Source organism: Lepidochelys kempii, chromosome 7, assembly GCF_965140285.1.
Source record: "Lepidochelys kempii isolate rLepKem1 chromosome 7, rLepKem1.hap1, whole genome shotgun sequence".
In the NCBI taxonomy this organism is placed as follows: domain Eukaryota; kingdom Metazoa; phylum Chordata; order Testudines; family Cheloniidae; genus Lepidochelys; species Lepidochelys kempii.
In genome coordinates, this window is record NC_136386.1 from 65,291,458 (window position 1) to 65,313,326 (window position 21,869).

The window sequence follows — 21,869 nt, forward strand, 5'->3', positions numbered from 1 at the left end:
GTTCCTGGGAAGTGGCCCTATGCATATGAAAGTTCTGCATCCACTGCTTGTCATCCCATAGCTACATAACAATGCCGTCCCACCAATCAGTGCTTGTTCCCAGACCCAGAAATGACGCTCAACTGTGTCAAGGTGATGCATGTCAGTCATCAGCAACTCCTAACTGCTCCGCTCTATATGTTTTCCAGCTGGGCTGTTTGCATGGCATTACATTGTTCCATGTGGTGGCTCCTGTATCGGCTGTGTAAATATTGCAGGATAAGGTGCGAGGTGTTCGTAATGCTCAAGACGACAGTGTACAGTTGAGCGGGGTCCATGCTTATGGTGCTATGACATCCGTGCAGGTAACCCAGGCTTACAAAAAAAGGCACACAAAAAAGCTTGGCTTGTTTGCTGTTGATTTCAGGGACGGAGGTAATTGCATCATGGAAAGCTAACTCCATGTTCCCATAACCACCCATGCCAATATTTTGGTCCCATAAGGCATTGCAAGCCCAACCCAAAATTCTACTCGGCTATGTGCACTGTGGGATAACTACCCACAGTGCAGTACTCTGTGCATCGATGCAAGCCCTGCTAGTGAGGACTGCCAACACAAGGAGCATAGTGTGGACACGCATGATCGACTTGCTGAAATGGGAGGCTCAACGTTGACTTACATGAAGTTAACTTAACTTTGTAGTGGAGACATGGCCTTAGTGTCTGCTCACCTGCAGCATGCATACCTGATGGGTTTGGTTTTGTTTTAATGTACTGGAGGGGAAATTAGGCCATTGTCTGGAACTTATGTCATCTTAATATTATCAATAATTGCTTGTTTGATAAGTGCTTCATGGTGTTGGAATTACCCCATACCAGTGTTTACATATTGGCAAAATAGTGTCTTATGTGAAATACTGCACTCCTGTCAGCTACCACTGCCTGAGACTAGTCAAAGTGATCCAGCGTTTAAACTATTGTTCTAACCTGTTCCTATTTAATTAGCCTGGGAATTGAGTTGTACTGGAAAGGGGTGGGAAATATAACAAAAGGCAAAACTACACAGACGCTGAATTTTTTGGCATTTTATCACTACCTCTAATAGATGTTTTGTAAAGTATTTGACAAAAGTGGTTCGTTTTCCATAGCAATTTCAAAATTACAATTTTTAGATTTTAAAAAATGGAAATGGCCACTTCATCAAATTTCACAGAAAATCTTAAATTAGAGGAACACAAAAGTCACCCAACTGGGAACAGGGAACATTTAATTAAAAAGATCACTATATTTTTCAACAGGTTGGCTCGTGCAGTTCCATTTTCACACAGACAGATCAGGTGGATGCAAATACTGTTCTGATTCCTATGCGAATATTTGTTTTGTTTTTTCAATAAAGATGGGAAGCATTATACTAACAAAATTGAAACAAAATTTTAATTGACATTTGCACTTCTGGAGTCATCAACATGGCAAAAAGGTGGATTATTACCCAAAGCAACTCTGTGGCGTTAAGAGTTAAGTATATAATGTAAAAAAATTAATGAAATAAAGTGGTGATTAAAGAAGTTTATGCTATAATAAAGAAGTACTGTACTCCACACTCTGCTACTTGTCTTTCAACAGGTCATTTTGTTTCCTTGTATTCCAAGACACAGTCCCTTAGTACAAAACTTTGTTACACTTCATTTCAAGCCACTGACTCAGAACAATAACCTTCCCTTTCAACAAATTTCAAGATTACAATATGAAATAATCAGATTTTGATAAACACACAGTGCATTACAGTCACAGTTCGAAACGAACAGTGACTTTTATATGCACACTCTCTCATGCATCCGATGAAGTGAGCTGTAGCTCACGAAACCTTATGTTCAAATAAATTTATTGGTCTCTAAGGCACCACAAGTACTCCTTTTCTTTTTGCAGATACAGACTAACATGGCTGCTACTCTGAAATCTCTCACTTGTAGTTTTCGTAGCTGTATAAAGAAAAACACAAAGACGAAGACAAAACATCAGCCATTTTTTCCTCTGTTGCACAGCAGAATGATATATGGGGCAATTCTTATTTGCTATTTCATGATTTAGGTCCTAATCCTGCAATGTCAGCCTGTACCAACATTCACTGCACTTCCTATTTTATTAAGAATTTTAAAATGTTCATTTACAACTTGCTCCGATCATCAGATTTCCTTGAACAACTCTTGTATTTATTGGCCTGGCAATAAAGCAGCCACTTAAGTACCTCAAATGCAGCTCTGGATTTAATCCCAGAACTCTGAGCCAACACAGAACAGGATTATACCATGATTTATTATCCTCAGAGAGCAAACCTGAGAGGTAGTGGACTCCCATTTCCTTCCTTCCCCTCCATAGACCTACAACATTGAGCCATTCATTTCCATTTGAGTTTAGTATGACTCATTCTCCCAGTTTAGGAAAGATAATGTGGGCGGATGGGAGAAGAGTAAAACATCCAAAGAGAATGCCAACTGTCAAATGCTGCTAATTCCTCATTAACAATGCCAAGTCACAGACCTAGCCACCAGGCAATGCAGTTCTGGCATGCAAGTACTTAGTACAAGCAGCTGATGCCACAAAACTCCATATGGGAGATCAATGGAGGCAGTTGAAGGGGGTGGGGGGAAGGACAGGGATGAGATTAAAAGATGGATCCCACAGTAATTAAATGAAAACATTTCTCTTCTTCTGTCTCTCTAACCACAAATCATCAAGCACAACACAATACTGGGCATCAGCTGCATTTGGAATAGACATTAAAATAAAATTTAAAAAAAAAAAAAAAGACAAACCAACATTTTGCTATGCCCAAACAGACATGATTAGCTCCTTCTGCAAGAAAGTGAGCGCACAGAGCCCAACCAGGGTACCCCTGCAACTGACTGCTGACTTGCTGCCAAGTAGCCAGTTGACCAAAAGTCTATCCATATTACACAATTTTGAAATAAGGAGGATTTCAGGGCTACTAGCCCCCTCACCCCCCCACACACACCAGGCCACCTGTCATAACTACAACTCAAACTACCATCTTCTCGCACACATACCAATGTCATATTGAACTGGGCCACGCTCACAAGTAGGTATCTCCATTATACAGACTTGTAACTTAAGATACAGAGAGCTTAAGTAAACTGCCCAAACTCTGTCAATTCTACGTATGCTGCTAATGTCATTCCTGTTGAAGGAATTTATTGCCACATGCTTTTTTAGTCTTAAACATTCGTTCACAAAAGCACATTAAAACTCAAATTAAAATAGGTTTAAACCTGTAATTCAATTCAGAACCTCCAAATTAAATTCAAACCACCTATTAACTCTCACCCTCTCCAATTTCCTAAAATCTGCTGTAGCATCTGACAGTTATTTAGAACGTAAGAGGGCAAGCATTCTCAATTAGTAAACTTTGCTTGATGAAATGAACATTTACTGTGGCATGCTCCTTTAACAATGAGAAGAGATTCTGTTTGAATGAATCTGTTTGCTTCAGATGTAGGAATTTTGAACAACCAGATACGCACAAACATCTTCAGAGCTCTAGTTTAACTTCAGAGATTCTAGGAGGTCAATCCTGCAAGGTACTGAGCACTCTGGGCCCAGTCCTCCAATCCTTAGGCACACACCTAACTTTAAGCACATAAGTAGTCTCAGGTTTAAAGTTAAGCATGTGATTAACTGCTTTACTGAACTGAAACCAGAGAACTTAACACTTTACAGGACTGAGCCCAAAATGAGCTGTAGCTCACGAAAGCTTATGCTCTAATAAATTGGTTAGTCTCTAAGGTGCCACAAGTACTCCTTTACTTTTCATATACTCCTTTCACTACACCTCCGAACTACAGTGACATCAAGCAACTCTCTTCCTACCCTTCTACTGCGAATTTCCATGATTAAACTCCACTTTTCCCTGCACTTTGTCTGCTGCCCAATTCCCCACAGGCACCAGCTAATTCAACTTCTTGTCAGCAAACACTTTCTGACGGAGGCCCAATATGCAGGATGAGAAGGCAGTGTGACAAACATTTGTTTATCCACATCTCAGTGCACAAAACTAAACTGACTTTGGCAGGACTCCCACTTGCTGTGGGGGAGTTAAAAAGTTTGACTGAAACTGGAAATGACCCAGATTACCACGTTCCCTTTGCCTTTCACATCACAGGAAAAACTGACCAAGGAGCTGAAGAATCACATGGATCTGCCATGCTTTATCTCTGAGGCTATTCTTTCCTTAGAAGCCTGTGTGGTAAGGTTTGTCAGAAGCCGTAAAATACATAGTCATTCAAGTGCTAAGTTCTTCTTGTAAGTCATGTGATGCTTACACAAAGCTCTGAATGTACTGCACTAGTTCAACAGGAAGTTGGCTTCTGTCTGTGCCATCTTTATTTCAGGTGTTTCACAATCACTTCACTTTAAGGCTGACTGGGATTCCTAATACAAAGGCTAGAACTTGCCAATGAAGGAAAGAAAAATCAGGTTTAATTATGCAAGTGAACCTAACTTTCCTCCTCCCCTACCCCTCACACTTTTAAAAACACTTTTACCCAAAATTTTAGTATGTAAAACAATTTTAGATTCTTAGAATTTTAGATTTTAAATTTAGATTCTTAATATTTTACCCCACAGTCTAAAATTCTAATGCAAAATAGAACACTAAATTACTTTATAAAGCACCAAATGACTAGAATTACCTTTCAAGTGCTTTATAGACTTTAACCCTCAGTGTTTCTGCGAGGTTGTTAAGAACATGATTTCCCTTTTACAAGTTACATTATAATACTGTAAAAATATAGGCTAGCTGCTTTAGGGCCGACAACATTCTTTAATTATTGGAGGTTAAAAAGTAAACTTTTCCTGGGGTCAGGAATTTCCGTAACTCCAAGGTTTCTTGCACCTTCCTCAGAAACAGTTAGTAGAGGGTGAGAAAACCTGGATTTGTGCTGGAAATGGCCCACCTGTTGATCACTTTAGATAAGCTATTACCAGCAGGACAGTGGGGTGGGAGGAGGTATTGTTTCATGATTTCTGTGTGTATATAAAGTCTGCTGCAGTTTCCACGGTAAACATCTGATGAAGTGAGCTGTAGCTCACGAAAGCTCATGCTCAAATAAATTGGTTAGTCTCTAAGGTGCCACAAGTACTCCTTTTCTTTTTGCGAATACAGACTAACACGGCAGTTCCTCTGAAACCAGTTAGTAGAGATTGCTACTGGTGACTTCTGGTCTGATTCGATATCGCAATTCCTATGTAACCTAGGACACAGAAGGGTTAAGGAACTTGCACAAGGCCAGAGAGATTAGTGCAAGAGCCAGGATTCAGATTCTGGAGTTCCTAGCACCCCATCGTGTACACAGACACAGCATCTGATTGTGAGATAGTAAGTGGTAAAACACTCAACATTTATATCCGGGAAAGTGTTAATTTCCTAGTCACTTTTCATTGATGTAGTGGGGTGGAGGATGGGAAGCAATCAATTGCAGATTGAATCAGGCAGGTACAAGGAAAAAAACCCAGGAACCTCTCACCTCTCCATAGCAACAACTGTGCTAGTTCTATGGACTTTTCAGAAAGATTAGTTGCTGGTAGTGAGTTATATTGAAAAGATTTTACAAAAAAGCTTTTCAGAGGATCTGGGTCACTGGAATATTCTTGAGAATCATCTGAAGACCAGAAGGCAATAAAAAGCAAGAAGAGAGAATAGGAGAGAAAAAAAGCGGGGGGAAGGGGGGAATAAGGGGGAAAGATTGCTTCCTTTGCCTTTTGTGTAACATGAACTCTGTCATTAGGATATGCTTGCTATTACCCACATATTTTCTTATTATTTGTCCTTGTTTGTTGCATTCAGAACACTGGGCCAAACCATCCCCTTTTCATACAAAAGATGCATGGAGAAATTATGTAAAAAGGTCCACAAGTTAAAATTTACCAAGTTTCTGGCACCTCCTGTCCACAGGGTAGGAGGTTGGTGCCATTGCTTAGATTGAGAGCATACAAGCAGTCCGATGAAGTGAGCTGTAGCTCACGAAAGCTCATGCTCAAATAAATTGGTTAGTTGCTAAGGTGCCACAAGTACTCCTTTTCTTTTTGCGAATACAGACTAACACGGCTGCTACTCTGAAACCTGCCATAGTCTTGTTACTTTGTAGTCTGGCTTAGACGGGTGGGTGGGGAAATTTTTTGTAAAAAGCTTAAGTTACTATAAATTTTGTAGACATGCCACCGTTTTACCTGCATTCATTTCAAGCACCGTTCATGCCAGGGGACGGAGTATCTTACATTTATGATCACTAGACAAACATACATCAAGGCCTCCACACATCAATGAAGTCCACAGTTGCCATGGTTCTCCACCACTTTTCTTTCCATTCCCTGGACAATTGATAGAATGACTCAGTGATCAGCCTTGTTCTCTGACTGTGTCAGTACTCAGTGCTCCTCGTGATGGGGCTTCACAAAGGGAAAGGGAGAAGTTAGTATTTCAAGCAACAATAACCTACGTAGTTATTACTTGTGCGAGAAGAAAAAATCCTGCAACATTCCAGGTTTAGAATGGAGTACAACACTGAAAAGCAACTGCTTTTACCTTTGCCTACTTGCTCTTGGTTTGTGACCTTTTATTGTCTACTTTACTCAGTTTATTTTCTACTTGACAAGCCGTAGAACTTTACACTACCGTAACATTTCAACAGATGAGATCCTACCTTTATGACAAGACAGCTTTCCATCAGGAGTCTGATTTCCCAAGTGTGGGTGAGCTGACCTTTCTGAAAATCCTTTAAGGCTGATTCCCAACATGAAAATATTGGCGTACATGCTGTGCTGTAATCTACCTCATGTATGGTTATATAACTAATTCCCATACGATTTACAGAATGTGCTGCCTTAACTGGATAATTTCTTATATTAAGAAACCATATTTTATAGGTATAAACTCAAAAGGGAAGAAATTAAGTAAAATTTTCAACCATATCCTAGCCTTTGAATGTTGATTCTTTAACCTTAATGATTGATTAACGGGGCGGGGGGGAGGGGGGTTCCACTGAAAGCTACATGTATAGATGTAACATGTGTTATGATATACAAATGCCATGAACTACGAATTGACACAGAATGCAATTTATGTAAATGCATATGGAAGTTAAGTGTGGTCCTTGGAAAATCACTACTGCCCTTCTGTGCCGCAAAATATTGCAACATTGGAAGTTAATATATCAGAAAAATATCCAATCATTCTCCCTGGTGATTCCCTAGTGATTTTGAAGAATAAATTAAGTTTTAAATACTACTAGTCATCTTATTATGGGAAATCTTAATCTCCTGCCTGCTTGTAAAGTGTCTGGCAGGATTTCAGTCCTACATACACTTATCATAATTTTCATCACAGCACCCTTGATTTTCAATGTTCATTACCACAACCTAAAATGTTTAATTAAGATCAATTTTAAGTTTGGCAGCCACCATATTACCAAAAACAGAACATTTGCAATACTGGTAATTATGGAGGTGGTCCAACGTCACATCAAATGCACTCCCAACTCATTCATGCTTTTAAATTGCTGTAAGGAGCAAGGATCTGACTAAATCAGTGTTTAAATAAATGCTAAAATGTCTCAACGATTACCATATTCTAACTTCTTGGCATTAAACTGTAGACATAGAGAGGTACATTACAAAGCATGATATTTTAAAACAGTATCAGGTCACTCAGACATATGGGGGGATGCTGATTTAAGTGTTGTCTTTATTTTCAAATACAACTCAGAGTTTATTCAGGGCAAGAATGTGTTTCACCATGTGAGCTTACAGAACATTACAATGACAAAAAAAACAAGTGAGGATTTCTTTGAAAGCTTTCCAGTATTCTTAACGGGAAAGCCTCCTTAGCTCCCACAGGAGGCTGGGAAAACTAATCCTCCTAGCATGCTGCAAGAACTGCTCTTAACATGAATCATATTGCATTCAATTTACCAGAGTAGCAAACACTGCTTGCCTGGTACATACAAGTAGCGATCATTTTCTGGAAAGCTTAAGAAATGAGGTCTTGTACAATACAACCTATAAAGAACCATTATGTTTATTTGCTGGATAACGCATGATAAGCCAAAGCAAAGAAAGTAAAACTTTTTTTTTTTAAACCAGCTTCATGAACCTTAGCTTCAGAGCTTCTATGATCTGTTCCAAAAATGCCCTCTTAATCTAGGCAATAAAAATCTAGGATATAAAATGGCGTTAAAGTAACTTCTCATGCATTAAGGACCAAAGTAACAGTGATCCCCCCAGGCTTTCAACAAGATGAAAAGTAAAAAAAGATATTTGCAAGTCTGTTTCTTAGCTACACAGATGAGATAACATTCACTGTCAACTCTCCGGGGCAGGGTCTGACCGAAGATCCCTCTAAACTGCGTAGCAGGCTATTAAGGCCAGTGCAGGTGCGCAGCAGGGAGAGACTCCTCTCGCCAGGCGCAGGCTCCGGCTCCACCAGAGCTGCTGCGGCTGGGGGAGATGCTCCTCTTCCCCAGCCCCAGGCTACTGTGGTGAGAGATGGCTAGAGGAGTCCTCTCTCCCCGCCGCAGCCCCAGGACAGCCTGCACCCCAAACTCTTCATCCCTGGCCCCACCCCAGAGCCCGCACTCCCAGCCAGAGCCCTCACCCCCTTGCATCCCAGCCCTGAGCCCCCCCACCCCCACACTCCAAACCCCTCATCCCTGATCCAACCCCAGAGCCCACACCCCCTCTGCATTCCAACCCTCTGCCCTAGCCCTGAGCCCCCTCCCACACTTTGAACCTCTCAGCCCCCCACCGCCTCACATCACCTCCATATTGGTGCACATAACAAAATTCATTCCACATATGGATGTAAAATATTAGAAGGAACATTGGGTCTGACCCGGTCTGTTATTTGTTTGTGCAGCATTAGACACAATGGGGCCCTAATCCTTGACTAAGCTTCCCAGGTACTACTGTTATAATAAATGTAATCCCTGGGGGGTGGAGGAGGGGATCCTTCCTCTCAATATATTATAAGCAGCTGAAATCCTGGGGCAATGGAGAGCCAACCCTTCAACACCCCATTGTGTTTGTTCCAAACTGGTGGAGCTGGAGACTTAACCCATGTCCTTTAACTTAATGCTGCTAAGTAAAAAGGGACTTCCTCCAAACAGACTCCTGGAGCACCCCTTTCTCTCAAGGTTAGAGGGGACAAGACTGTAGCTCGACCTGGCTGGGTCCATGGGTCCATGCCCCACCACCACATCTTTGCCACGCTCCAGGAGTTCGGGATGCCAGAGAACCTCCTTCGTGTGATCCGAGAGGTGTACGAGGGATGCAGCACCACCATTCGCTCAGTCGAAGGGGAGACCGCCGAGATCCCAATCCGGAGCGGAGTTAAGCAGGGCTGTCCCCTCAGCCCCATCATCTTTAACCTTGCCATGGAGCCGTTGCTGCGAGCGATCTCCAATGGCACAGATGGCTTCAACCTCCACGGTGAGAGGGTGAGCGTCCTGGCTTACGCGGACGACCTGATCCTGACCACAGATGACCCAGAGAACCTCCAACATATGCTAGATGCCACCAGTCGAGCTGCTGATTGGATGGGGCTCCGCTTCAAGGCAAAGTGTGCGCACAACTCTCCACATTGACAGTAGCAAAAGGGAGATCCAGATCCAGTGCGAGTCCGTCATCCCCTGGCAGAGAGGCAGGCATACCAGCACCTCAGCATGCTGACGGGTTTCCGTGTCCGGCAGACACCCGAGGACACCATCCAGGAGATCTTGCAGGATGCCACCAAGATCGACACCGCCAAGATCGACGCCTCCCTGCTAGCACCGTGGCAGAAGATAAAGCCCTGAACACCTTCCTGATCCCCCGCATCTCGTTCGTCCTAAGGGGATCCACCGTGGCGAAGGTACCCCTCAACAAAGGCGGACAAGATCGTCCGGCAGCTGGTGAAGAAGTCGCTGTTCCTTCCCCAGAGAGCCAGCAAGGAGCTGATCTATACTGCCCACAGGCATGGCAGTGCCAATGTCCCCCGCATGGGTGACCTGTGTGACATCGCGGTGATCACCCACGCCTTCCGCCGGCTGACATGTCCCGACGCCATGGTAAGGAACATCGCAGCAAACACCCTCCATGACGCAACAAGGAAGTGGACTGGCTGAGCCCCCTCCAACTAAGACACCGCCAGCTTCCTGAGCAGTTCCCTGGATGGCAAATTCGGACGGGAGCGACATCACTTCACTGTGGTCCCACGCTCGCAATGCCACGCATCACCTGGAGAAGCGCATCGGCTGCCGCTGGGAGTGGTGCGAGGAGCGCCAGGAGTTGGGCGTCCTGGTGCCACAGATCAGATCCGACGACAACACCATCGTCACCCTGAGCGCCAGGGGCATGCTGGAGAGGACCCTGAAGGCAGCCATCCACTGGAAACCCTGGTACATGGAAACCCTGAAGCGTAAGCCAGACCAGGGTAAAGCCTTTGAACAGACCAGCAAGTAGGACGCCAGCAACCGCTTCCTCGCTGGGGGTGGCTTCACCCGTCTTGCCGACTGGCGGTTCATCCACCGCCCCCAGCTCAACTGTGTCCCACTCAGCGGAGCCGTCCGCCACGGGAACCGAGACAAGCATTGCAGGACGTGCAGCTATTCCAATGAGACCCTGCCCCACGTCCTGTGCAGCTGCAAGCCCCACTCCAGAGCCTGGCAGCTGCGCCACAACGCCATCCAGAACCGCCTGGTGAAAGCCATCGCACCATGCCTGGGGGAGCTCGCTCGCCGTGAACTGTGCCATCCCCGGTACTGACAGCCAGTTACGACCTGACGTGGTAGTCACCAACGAGGCCCAGAAAAAGATATCCTCGTCGACATCACAGTCTCCTTCGAGAACAGGACCCCGGACTTCCGCAAAGCCCGAGCTCGTAAGCTGGAAAAATACACCCCCCTGGCCAACACCCGGAGAACGAAGGGCTACAAGGTGCAGATGGATGCCCTGATGGTCAGAGCCCTGGGCGCTTGGGACCCCTGCAACAAGCATGTGCTGCAGACCTGTGGGATCAGTTGATGCTACGCACGGCTCATGCGGCACCTCATGGTCTCGGACACCATCCGATGGTCCAGGGACATCTACATCGAACACATCACCGGCCACCTACAGTACCAGGAGGTGTGAGCCAGTACAACATCATGCATCAACTATGGGAAAGGGATGGAGAGACTTTTTCCATTAGACCATATGAACTGGAACCATAAACTCACTGAACATTAAATCCCACCAAATGAGGGTAGATCCATCCTCATCACCGTATCCACTCATACTCCACACCTGAACATAGCCATTATATGGACAACACACCCCCATATCTCAATGTCTGTACTTTGACCCGTTAAACTTTTACCCCCAAATTGGGGAGATTGCAGATTATGTATTCCTTACACCACCAGTTCCTAAACCAGATTTCGCACCCCTTGATAATCTGTACCTTATTCCTGGATAACCAGAAACTTCTATGCTTAAACTCTGTACCGTTTTCTTTTTACTTCAACATTATCTTAATAAAATTATTAAAACCAGTGTTCTAGGTCTTAACATAAAACCACCCTGGCCAAATGGTCCACAGAGGACCTAAGCAAGAGATACTTTCTGTTGAGGACTTGAATTATAGCCTACAACCTTCTCACACCATTGTCAAAGGGAAATCTCTTTTTCCAGTTGAACGCTGAGTCGGGGGAAAGAGTTTTCAATTAGCTCTTTTTGAGACTAAATGACCAAACCAGCATGCCGAACAGCATGCTCACAGACTTTTCTGCTTAGAGTGACTAGGCCCTGGTCAATCAATGAAACCAAACATCACACCAAGAGTGCCTTTCTTGAGGCAACTACTTGTCACCTTGATGACTTGGGTATATGTCATCAGGCCAAAGTGCCTGAACTTGGGTTCTGTCACCAGGCCAAAGCGTAGTGTGGAACAGGAAGTTAAGGGACCCACAGTGAACCTCAGAAGCCTCTGGTGTCTTGAATATGTAGATGAACATCCTTGAAAGACAAGTTAGTAAGAAAATTGCCCAAGAAAAATGGCTGCTATCATTACAAGAATGATCTCTATTTCCAACAGTAAGCACTTCTAACCCACCAAGGTTCAGCACCAGACTGTATTACAAAGAGGCAGCATCGAATTTCTTTGAGACCTGAATGGGAGGACTTGGGCAGCAGACCCTAAGGAATCACAGATGCAGCTTCTGAACACAGCTTCCTCCTGGGTCATAAGTGAAGGACTGCAGTGCTCACTACTTTTGGAGCAGGAACGTGGAAATGAAAATTTGACAAGCAGCCTAGCAGTACCAACGAGACAGCATGCTTGTGTACTAATGTTGCCTCATTCCACCTGACCCAAGCAAGTCTCCTCATCTTCCTTTCTCCCCACCCAGTAGCAGAAGCCACCAAAGGAACCTGAATCTAACCACTCCTTTGATTTCTGTTGCCAGGCAAGTAATTTATGAGCAAGGGTGCTTTGTCAAGTTGATATGGGTCTAAGAAGTCACTATGCAGGAAACAAGGATGTTCCCATTGGTTGCCAATGACACATTTTTGATCACTAAAAGCTATCACCAACCAGAAGACAACACAACCTTACCACTTGGGCTGCATCTGTCTTTATGTAACATGCATTACATACAGCTTCTGCAGAAGCTAAGCTTTCATGTAAAAGAAAAATTAAGTTTCTAGCCCTCATAGTGGTACCGACACACACAAAAAAACCCTGCCAAATGTGAACCAATGCAATAGTTTCTTCCTTAGTCTGTAAGCAGCAGCTCCGAGAGGTGTAAACTCTCCCCATTCATCTCACTGGGATGTTAAATTTAATGTCTAATAATTTAAGTTTAAACGTCCGCTTGTGATATTAAGGAGCAACAATATTTTGGCCTTATACATGTGTTTTCAATCCACTGACATGAGGTTTAGAAAACATGTAGGTGTAAAAAATTCATAAACCAATATATCTAGATTCACCTACTTAGTTTAATATATGTTCACACCAACAGTGTTTCATAGTATGTTGCTTCACTGAGAAACTACATTGAGTTAATGAGAATTTCAAATCAAATAACAAGTTTGCTCTTAATTTCACTTCGTGCTAACTATAAAAATAAAAACATTTAGTTTTAAATCTTAATACAAAAATTAGACTAAAATTAAGTCATAATAGCAGTTTATCCTGTTTGTTGGGTTGCCATGCTACAACGTATAAACTAGATAGATGAACAAATGAAAGAGGCGACCCTGGCATTGAAACTGCAGACACTGATATTCAGGTGCTCAGAACTCTACTACGTTAGCAGAGAGAGCGAGCATTAATTCCATGAGATTAGCCTTTTAAGGCATCCCATCCTTTCATTAACTCACTAATGCTTGGAACCGGGCATTTCCCACTGCAAAACACACAAAGGGCATGCTGTAACTGCTGGCAACAGGAGATTTATCACACATCTAACCAGATATTTTCTAGCAAATCGAAGTCCCTACTGAAGGAAGGAACGTTACAATTCAAACCTTGCCAGGTCACTCACTCAGATGTACATATCAACCAAGCAAGTTTCTACATCCACATGTTCTTAGTCACCGTCTACACATACAAGCTATGCTGCTTTAACTATATTGGCACAGTTAAAGCAGTACAATCGCCTTTTGTAGGGACAGTTATACACCAGTTTCAAGGTGCTTAATATCGGTACAGTTTATTCCCATACAGGAATGGGAATAAGCAGTACTGGTATAAGGCACATTTATACCAGTATAACTGCATCAACACTAAGGGTTGTATTGGTATAACTTTTTTTTTTTTGACTGAAACTAATTACACATGTGCCCAATTTAGCCATACCAGTAATGACCAGACCTGAGTGATCAGAAGTAGAGTAGAAACTATTGGTTAACATCCTGAAGTCCAAGTCCTTGTTAGGATGGCCTAGCATGACTGCATGCAAGGAATTTTGGATATATGTTAAGACATATGTCAATCGCCATGACCACGCCTTGGATAGACATTCATAGATCCAGTAACTTGATAGACCTATCAGACTTCTATTAATAGCATAAAAAACTCATTTGAACAAATGAATTACAGAGAAAACTACCTTAATTACACAACAAATAAAGAACAGCTTCCGTTTGAAAAATAGGATTAATTCCCTTGCACGGCTGTTCTCCATATGAAACAAGGTGGATAAAAATCAATGATTTAAAAAAAAATAAAATAAAAAATGTTTCTTTTTTTTATTTAAATCAGATTTTTTTGATAAAATGCTTTTTGAGGGAAAACCCTATCTAAAGATAGTTTTAATTAAGATACATTATAGCTCAAAGATATCTCATCATGGAATAGGGATTATAAATCCCAGTTCTATAGTATGCGACAATATATTCATGTTTAAGAATGTAATGTTTAAGAAAAGTTTTGTAAATGAGATGCAATAGTTCATGGATTAGGGACCCAATCTTATGGGGTTCCAGAGGCTTCTGTATAGATTATTTAAATTTATCTTTCTATCTACGCAATGGGATTCCGTGCTCAGTCTAGAAGATACCATCAGAGATGCTTAGTTTTGCAATTCTCAAACTGTGGATGTGTGTCTCCAGAGATAACATGCTTGTTAACAGCAAAAATGTTTTAAAATAAATAAATAAATATACAGAGGTGAGAAATAACAGACCTCAACCCTATTGTCCCTCTGCAAATCTGTATACACAGAGTTAATCCCTTACCTCTCTCTAAAAGTGCAAAGTTTCAGAAAGTTCAATAAATAGAAGATTGTTGGGGCAGAATAGATGTGGACAAGGAAAAGAAGTCTGGAGATAAATGTGAGAAGGGAGGGACAGGCAGTAGAAACAAAAGTGAAACTGTTTGATCAGCATATTCCGGAAGTCTTGAGGTCTTTCTGAGTGTAGCCTTCATTGATTTGAGATCTACCATACCATTCTCTCACTAGAAGGGAAAACCTATAATGGCAGCAGGCTGTAAGAGACACCCAGTTTGGCAATATTTTAATGACATTCCTCTACCTGTGGGTAAGACAGGCATGTGTGCAAAATACAAAAAGTGCAACAAAGAAATGCAAGGCCTGGTTGCCCAAATGAAACAACATCATGAGAAGTGTTCCTTCTCATAAGGAAGCTGCATTGACGATGATTAAAGGAACATAGCTGAACATGCAGGATCTTCAGGTTGGTAAACTTTTTTATTTCATACTTTTCTTAAGGACTGCCCATCTTCCTCGGACTATTCTTGAATTCTCATGTTTGAGCAAAAAAATATAGTTGTTACTCTATGGTACTATCACTTTAGTTGCAGTTGTGATAAAAAATAAATAGCTGAAATAGGCAGATCTTCCTTTTACAATTTCACCTTTAAAGTAGTACTGAGTGTCAGTGAACGCAATGAGTAATATTAAATGAACAGTTTGGTAATAATAATTAAATAACTGCATTGACTTATTTTGTTTAGAAGAATCCATTCTCAATATACAAGAGTCTGAAGACTATCCACCTTCAAGATCACCATCATTTTCTATAGTTTCAGAGTTACCTGCCAGTGATAGTGTTTCAGTCACATCATGTACCGTCACATAACCACAGTATATCACCCGTGGCAAAAACAGAACAAAAAAACTCCATCATCCAGAAACAACCCTAGATAAGTTTAGAGACTAACATATTTGAGCATAAGCTTTCGTGAGCATCCAATGAAGTGAGCTGTAGCTCACGAAAGTTTATGCTCAAATAAATTTGTCAGTCTCTAAGGTGACACAAGTACTCTTTGTCTGTATCCACAAAAAGAAAAGCACAGCTGCTACTCTGAAACTATAGATAAGTTTGTGATAAGAACCAGCAGATTACAAAAAGAGGTAATTGATGGAAAAATTGCCTGGTTTGTTTATGCAACAAACTCTTTCTGTATGATTGAGAACCCACACTTCATTAATATGGTTCAGTCATTAAGACCAGAATACAGTCCACCCAACAGAGCAGATGTTGCAAGGGGGGCAGCGGGTGAGGGGAGCTTGGCAGGCCACAGGAAGTAACTCCGTGGGTCGCATGCCGCATGTTTGAGACCCCTGGTCTAGAAGGTGAAATTGTTAACCTGAGTCTTGATGGGTGGAGCAATGTCCACAATGATCCTGTTGTACATGCTTGTGTGACAACAGAAGATAGGAATGTCTTCCTTACAGAAACAATTGATACATCAGGAAATGCACACACAGCAGAATACTTAAAAGAAGTAGTAGCAAAGCTATTACAAATGGTGAAAAAAAACTCAAATGTCTAGTACGCAGCTTGGTCACAGTCAATGCTGCAAATGTATTTAAGATGAGAAGAAATTTAGAAGAGAGTCCCAAGCTAATAGCATACAGTTGCAGTGCTCATTTGAAGCATCTCCTAGCTAAAGACTTCACTGTTCCAGAAATAAAGGCTAATGTTGTTGAAATTGCAAAATACTTCCTTAACAACCGCTTTGCAGCAGCTGCTCTGAAAAAAGTGGGAGGAACCAAGCTAACTCTCCCACAAGACGTGCGATGGAACTCACTAGTGGACTGTTTTGAGCACTGTATCAAGAACTGGCCTCTAACTGATCACAGTTGTGAACAAAATCATGAAAAAAATCAATAGATGGCGCCGTCACAGCCAAAGTTCTCAACATTGGGCTTAAGAGAAATGTTGAACACATGCTGAGTACCCTGAAGCCTATTTCTGTAGCCTTGAACAAAAGGCAGGGAAATAGCTGTTTTATTGCTGACACTGTTGAAATTTGGAAGGAACTGAGAGATCTTAAAAAGAGAAATATGCAATGACAGAGTTAAATTACAAGCATTAAAAAAAACAAATGGAACAAGCACTATCTCCAGCTCATTTTCTTGCAAATATTCTCAATATTCGGTATCAGGTTCAAATCTTAGCTGCTGAAGAGGAGGAGTTGGCTAGGACATGGACATCCAGCAATCATCCCTCCATAATGCCAACTATAATAAACTTCAGAGCTAAGGGCGAACCATTCAAGAAATATGTTTGCTGATGAGGTTTTAAAGAAAATCACACCAGTGAACTGGTGGAAGTCACTTAAGCATTTGGATTCAGAGACTGTTGAAGTGATCATCTCACTTTTAACAGCAGTAGCTTCTTCTACCGGTGTAGAAAGAATATTTTCTTCCTTTGGACTAATTCATTTCAAATTGAGAAATCGTTTGGGAGCTGAAAAAGCAGGAAAGCTTGTTTTCTTTTCCAGATTTCCTAAACCAACAGGAAAATGAAGGCGAAGACGACTGAGTTAGCTGCAGAAGCCAGTATTTTAAGTTTCTCATGTTGACCTGGCTGACACAGTAGATTTAATTTGTTTTTTTAAAATATTTCATTTAACTATTTTAGTTAAACACAATCTGAAAAAAACAAACCTGATTTTAAAAAACTTGAATGTTTATCTAAATTCAAAAATTCATATGGTTGTTTTGTTAAAATAGTCTGTGTTTGCTGTTGAAGAAAAAAATCCAGAATATATAACGCTGTTGTTCTTGTTAAATAAAACAATTTAAATGTCTGTCTTGTGATGTTCTCCTCCTAATACAGCATGGGAAGAAAATCCTCCAAATATTAATGATTAACCTGTTGAACTGGAGATAGTTCACCTCCCATCCACTTCATGATTATCTGCTTCAATTACCTTTGGTAAATTACCAAACAACCATTCATTTTGTGATACAGCTGTAAAATTAATCTGAAAAGTTTTCAAAATATATAATTTTTAAAATGTATAGTGTGTACCTTCTAAAAATGAAATCTACATCTATCTCTGAGTTGTGAAGAATATGTATTAAGGTCATAACCAACAACACCACACTTTTATGTAGAAATCCATGATTAAACTGAGTCTTCCTGACTAGTGATTTAAATCAATTCCACACTAATATGAAATCCTACAAATATCAAAAGATCTCATAGGGCTCTCTTTTTATGAGCTGGGAGCATTATACATTCAACTTTTCTAATCATTTCCTATACGACTTACAAATAAATTTCAGTCCCACTGCTCATAAAGACCACTTCAGAAGAGGTACCAATAGAGTCACCCAAGTTCAAATTAAGTGGGAGTTAACATACCAGATACCTCTTTTGAAATTTAAGTGACATGACCAGACTGTACTCTTCTTAAAAACCTACTCTTTCCATCAAAGTCGGCACTTCTGAAAGAAAGTGATTCACATTTCCTGGCATAAAACTGAAGTAATTTCTTTCAACCTTAAAATGACCTGCAGATGCCATCAACTAAGACCTGATAAAAGAATTCCCTATAGCGTAACATTCAGCCCACTGCACGCTTAAACAGGGAACTATTCCCAGGAATGATCACCTTCATTTAAATACATAAAAGTTGGCCTTTACATTTTATTTTTGTCTACTGGTGGTGAGGAAATCTACAGACACATTAAAATAGAGAATATGTTCTCTTCCACCTACTAATCCAAATTAATTGAACTAGTATTTTTTTGAACTAGTAGTATTTAAATTGAACTAGTAGCATTATAAAGATTTTGATATAATCCATACCACAGAATTAGTATTTTCCCCCTCTTACTTCTTTTCCCATCACCGCCTGAGATTTTTTGCAGGCTCCCCAGGGCCTGTCCTAGGATTTCAGGGCTGGAAAGAGCAGTAGTTGAATGTGTGAGTGGGGACTGGAACTGAGGCCTCTGGTTAGATGCTCCTGCGGTGAGTAGAGGCATGTTTGGATTTGAGTCCATTTTCCCCAGTGCCTCCCTCCCCCACAACTTCAGCAATGACAGCAAGGATGAGTTTTGCTGAGCAGGGGCTTGAGCCCTACCCCCGCATTTCTCCCTTTTCTAGTTAGAACTGCGGGGGAAGGAGGGTGGGCCACAGGAGTTGGGGGTGGGGCGGGAAGCTAGAGCCCAGCTGACCCGCTTTCTTGTCAACTTCATGACACTGCATGGCCCTAACTACACCAGCATAAGCCCTACGTGGAGTTATGTTGGTGTAGTAGGGCAGTGGTTCTCAGCCATGGGTACACAGAGGTCTTCCACGGAGTGCATCAATTCATCAAGTACAAACTAGTTTTACAACAGGCTACATAAAACGCATGAGCAAAGTCAGTACAAACGAAAATTTCATATAGACAGTAACTTCATACCACTCTATATACTAGACACTGAAATGTAACTACAATATTTATATTCCAATTGATTTATTTTATATGGTAAACAATGAGAAACTAAGCAATTTTTCAGTAACAGTGTGCTAAACAGTTGAATTTTTAGGTCTGATTTTGTAAGCAACTTGTTTTTAAGTGAGGTGAAACTTGTGGGTACACAAGACAAATCAGACTCCAGAAAGGGGTACAGTAGTCTGGAAAGGTTGAGAGCCACTAAAGTAGGGCACTTACATCTCGGGGACAAGACTGTAATATAGCCACTGACGTAACAGTGTACTGTAGACCAGGCCTAAGTAACACCAGGCTCTGTCATAAAAACAACTGAGACACTTCTTTAAAATTAGACAATTTGGAACCAATTTTTTTAAAAAAATGTTAAGTTTTAAGAAACTTTCCAAAAATAGATACAAACTTTTCATAAAAATGACACTTTTAACCAAACAAGTAAAATCGCCAAACTCAGAGGTAAAGGTAGTAACAGTCATCAACTAGGAACATACTGAAATGTCTGGTATCATGGACCAGAATTTTTCAATCTTGACAGTCAAATGGAGGATGAGACATGGCAGTCATATCTCAAGTTTAAAGGTCTGAAAAGAATATACCTAAGCCCTGATTTAGAAAAGTAGTTAAATGTGTGCCTATGTGCTTTACAGAATAGGGGTCTTACTGCAGAAATCAATCTGTTCATGAAAATTCTACAAGAATTTGTGGAAAAGTGTTAAGGTTGAAAGAGAGAAAATTGACAAAATCACTGAATCAAGTGAACTCATTGTCTTCCACCACAGCGGAGAAAGTAACATGAATCACTATGTACCAACACACCCCAACACACTGTCAGCAGTGGGGCATTTACCGGGAACACAAAAATTATTTTCTACACAAACGCTCACTCTACTGCCTGAGGAATGACTTTGACAGGGCCTGGGGCAGAGGAGATTCCTTCTAGGGTATGGGAGAAATTTCAACTGGGAGCAGCAAAGGCAATGCATCATATGCTCCCGTCTCTTCTCTCTCCCCTTGCCTTCAGCATGTGGGGGCTGATTCTTCCCTTCTTCCTTCCCTCCCCTTCCTTCTGTATTCTCAGGGCCTATACAGGTGTTGGCAGAGAAGGGGAGGGAGGAGCACAGGGAAGCGGGTAAGGCTCTGGAGCTTGTCCCTCCCTCTGCCACCGGGCAGCACTGGGACTAGGTAACTTGCTCCTGTTTGGTGATGGCGGAACGTGAGCGGGGCTGACACCATTTGCTGCCTAGCCATTGTGAGATGCAGAAAGGACATAGACTTCACTTCCAGGTTTACAGTACACTGGGGCAACTGGCTCCCATTGAGATTTGGGCAGTAATTCTCCTGGGGGTTACCCCAGTTAGGTGATAGTTTTTAATAAAGTTGCAGCCACTTCTTTTAACCATAATATGGTATCTGTCTCGGTTGTCAACCCGAAAACAATGGTACAAATTTCACTTCCAAGAATAAATGGATTTCAATTTTGGTTACATTTTTAGTTTTAAATAGGTTTTGGAGATATACAGTTTTTTCTCCTACTGAAGGTGATGTCATTGGGAGCAGCGATCTGTTCTTGTATGCATCCCCTTTCACTAGTAGTTGCAACAATGAGGGCGAGGGGGGACAGAGAGAGAGAGATGCAGCAAACAGCACGAGCAGAATGCCAGTGCATTAAAAAAAAATAAAGACATCCATTGTTCCATTCATGTTCATATTACTGGCAACACAGTGCAAAATGCTTTAACGCAGAATTAAGAACTGATCAAGTTATGTCAAAGCTACGAATCTTCAAATATATGGAGAGAAGTACTTCTCCCCCAGAGATGTGGCTGCAGCACCAATGAGTCACAGTACTTCAGTTACAAAGTGTGTGAAGTGAGTTTTAATGGAAGACTGAGTTCATCTAGTCAATTATACAGGAAAGGATTTTAAAATGTGCTTGTGTAACTATGACGTAGCTTAAGATGGATCAGAGTTTAGAAGTGAAAAGTCAAATATACTCCTTGGCTGTCGCGATTTATTTCAATCTCATGTAGTGCTGATCCTTCCTGCATGAGAATTTTACTCTTCATTTACCTCAGTGTAGCACTGTATTGATTCCTGTTAATGCCAAAACAAATCTTTTTAAACATGCATCATCGAGTCTTAAATTTAGTGAAAAATAAATGTTAAAACCTTAAAATTTACCCAATAACCTTAGCCCCCATCCTACAATATTTAGATATGCACCATGGTAGTCTCATTGGAAGCAATGGGATTATTCACGTATGTAAAGTTATGCATGTGCAAAAGTGTTCGTAGGATCAGGGCCAAAGTCAGAGTGGATCCTACATCTCTGGTTCTTTGAGTTTAGCCTGTGCTGCTTTAACAGAAACCTCTTGGGACAAAATGCACCTTCTCTCTGCTTTCAGAGTGCCTATCACACAGAGTGCTATCAAAAATTTAAATAATAATAATAATATAATAATCTGAGTCAGTTGGCTTAGTCAGGAAAAGATTAATGTGGATCCATTTGAAAATTGTGCATATTGCAGGACAATCTTACTGCTGCGTTATGAATTTTATAAAAATGTGGTAAATGTGAACATGTATCACTTCTTAAAGAGTTTTTTGAAAATTATCTATTATATTGGTAGGATGCTTCGGAGGCTGAAAGACCTCAGAGGAA

At 41.4% G+C, this 21,869-nt stretch overlaps 1 protein-coding gene across 6 annotated transcripts in view; it reads right to left on the reverse strand.

The window, feature by feature from the left end:
• Positions 1-21,869, reverse strand: part of DLG5 (discs large MAGUK scaffold protein 5) — a 183,338-nt gene that overhangs the window by 118,298 nt on the left and 43,171 nt on the right. The gene's annotated exons all lie outside the window — the stretch shown is intronic.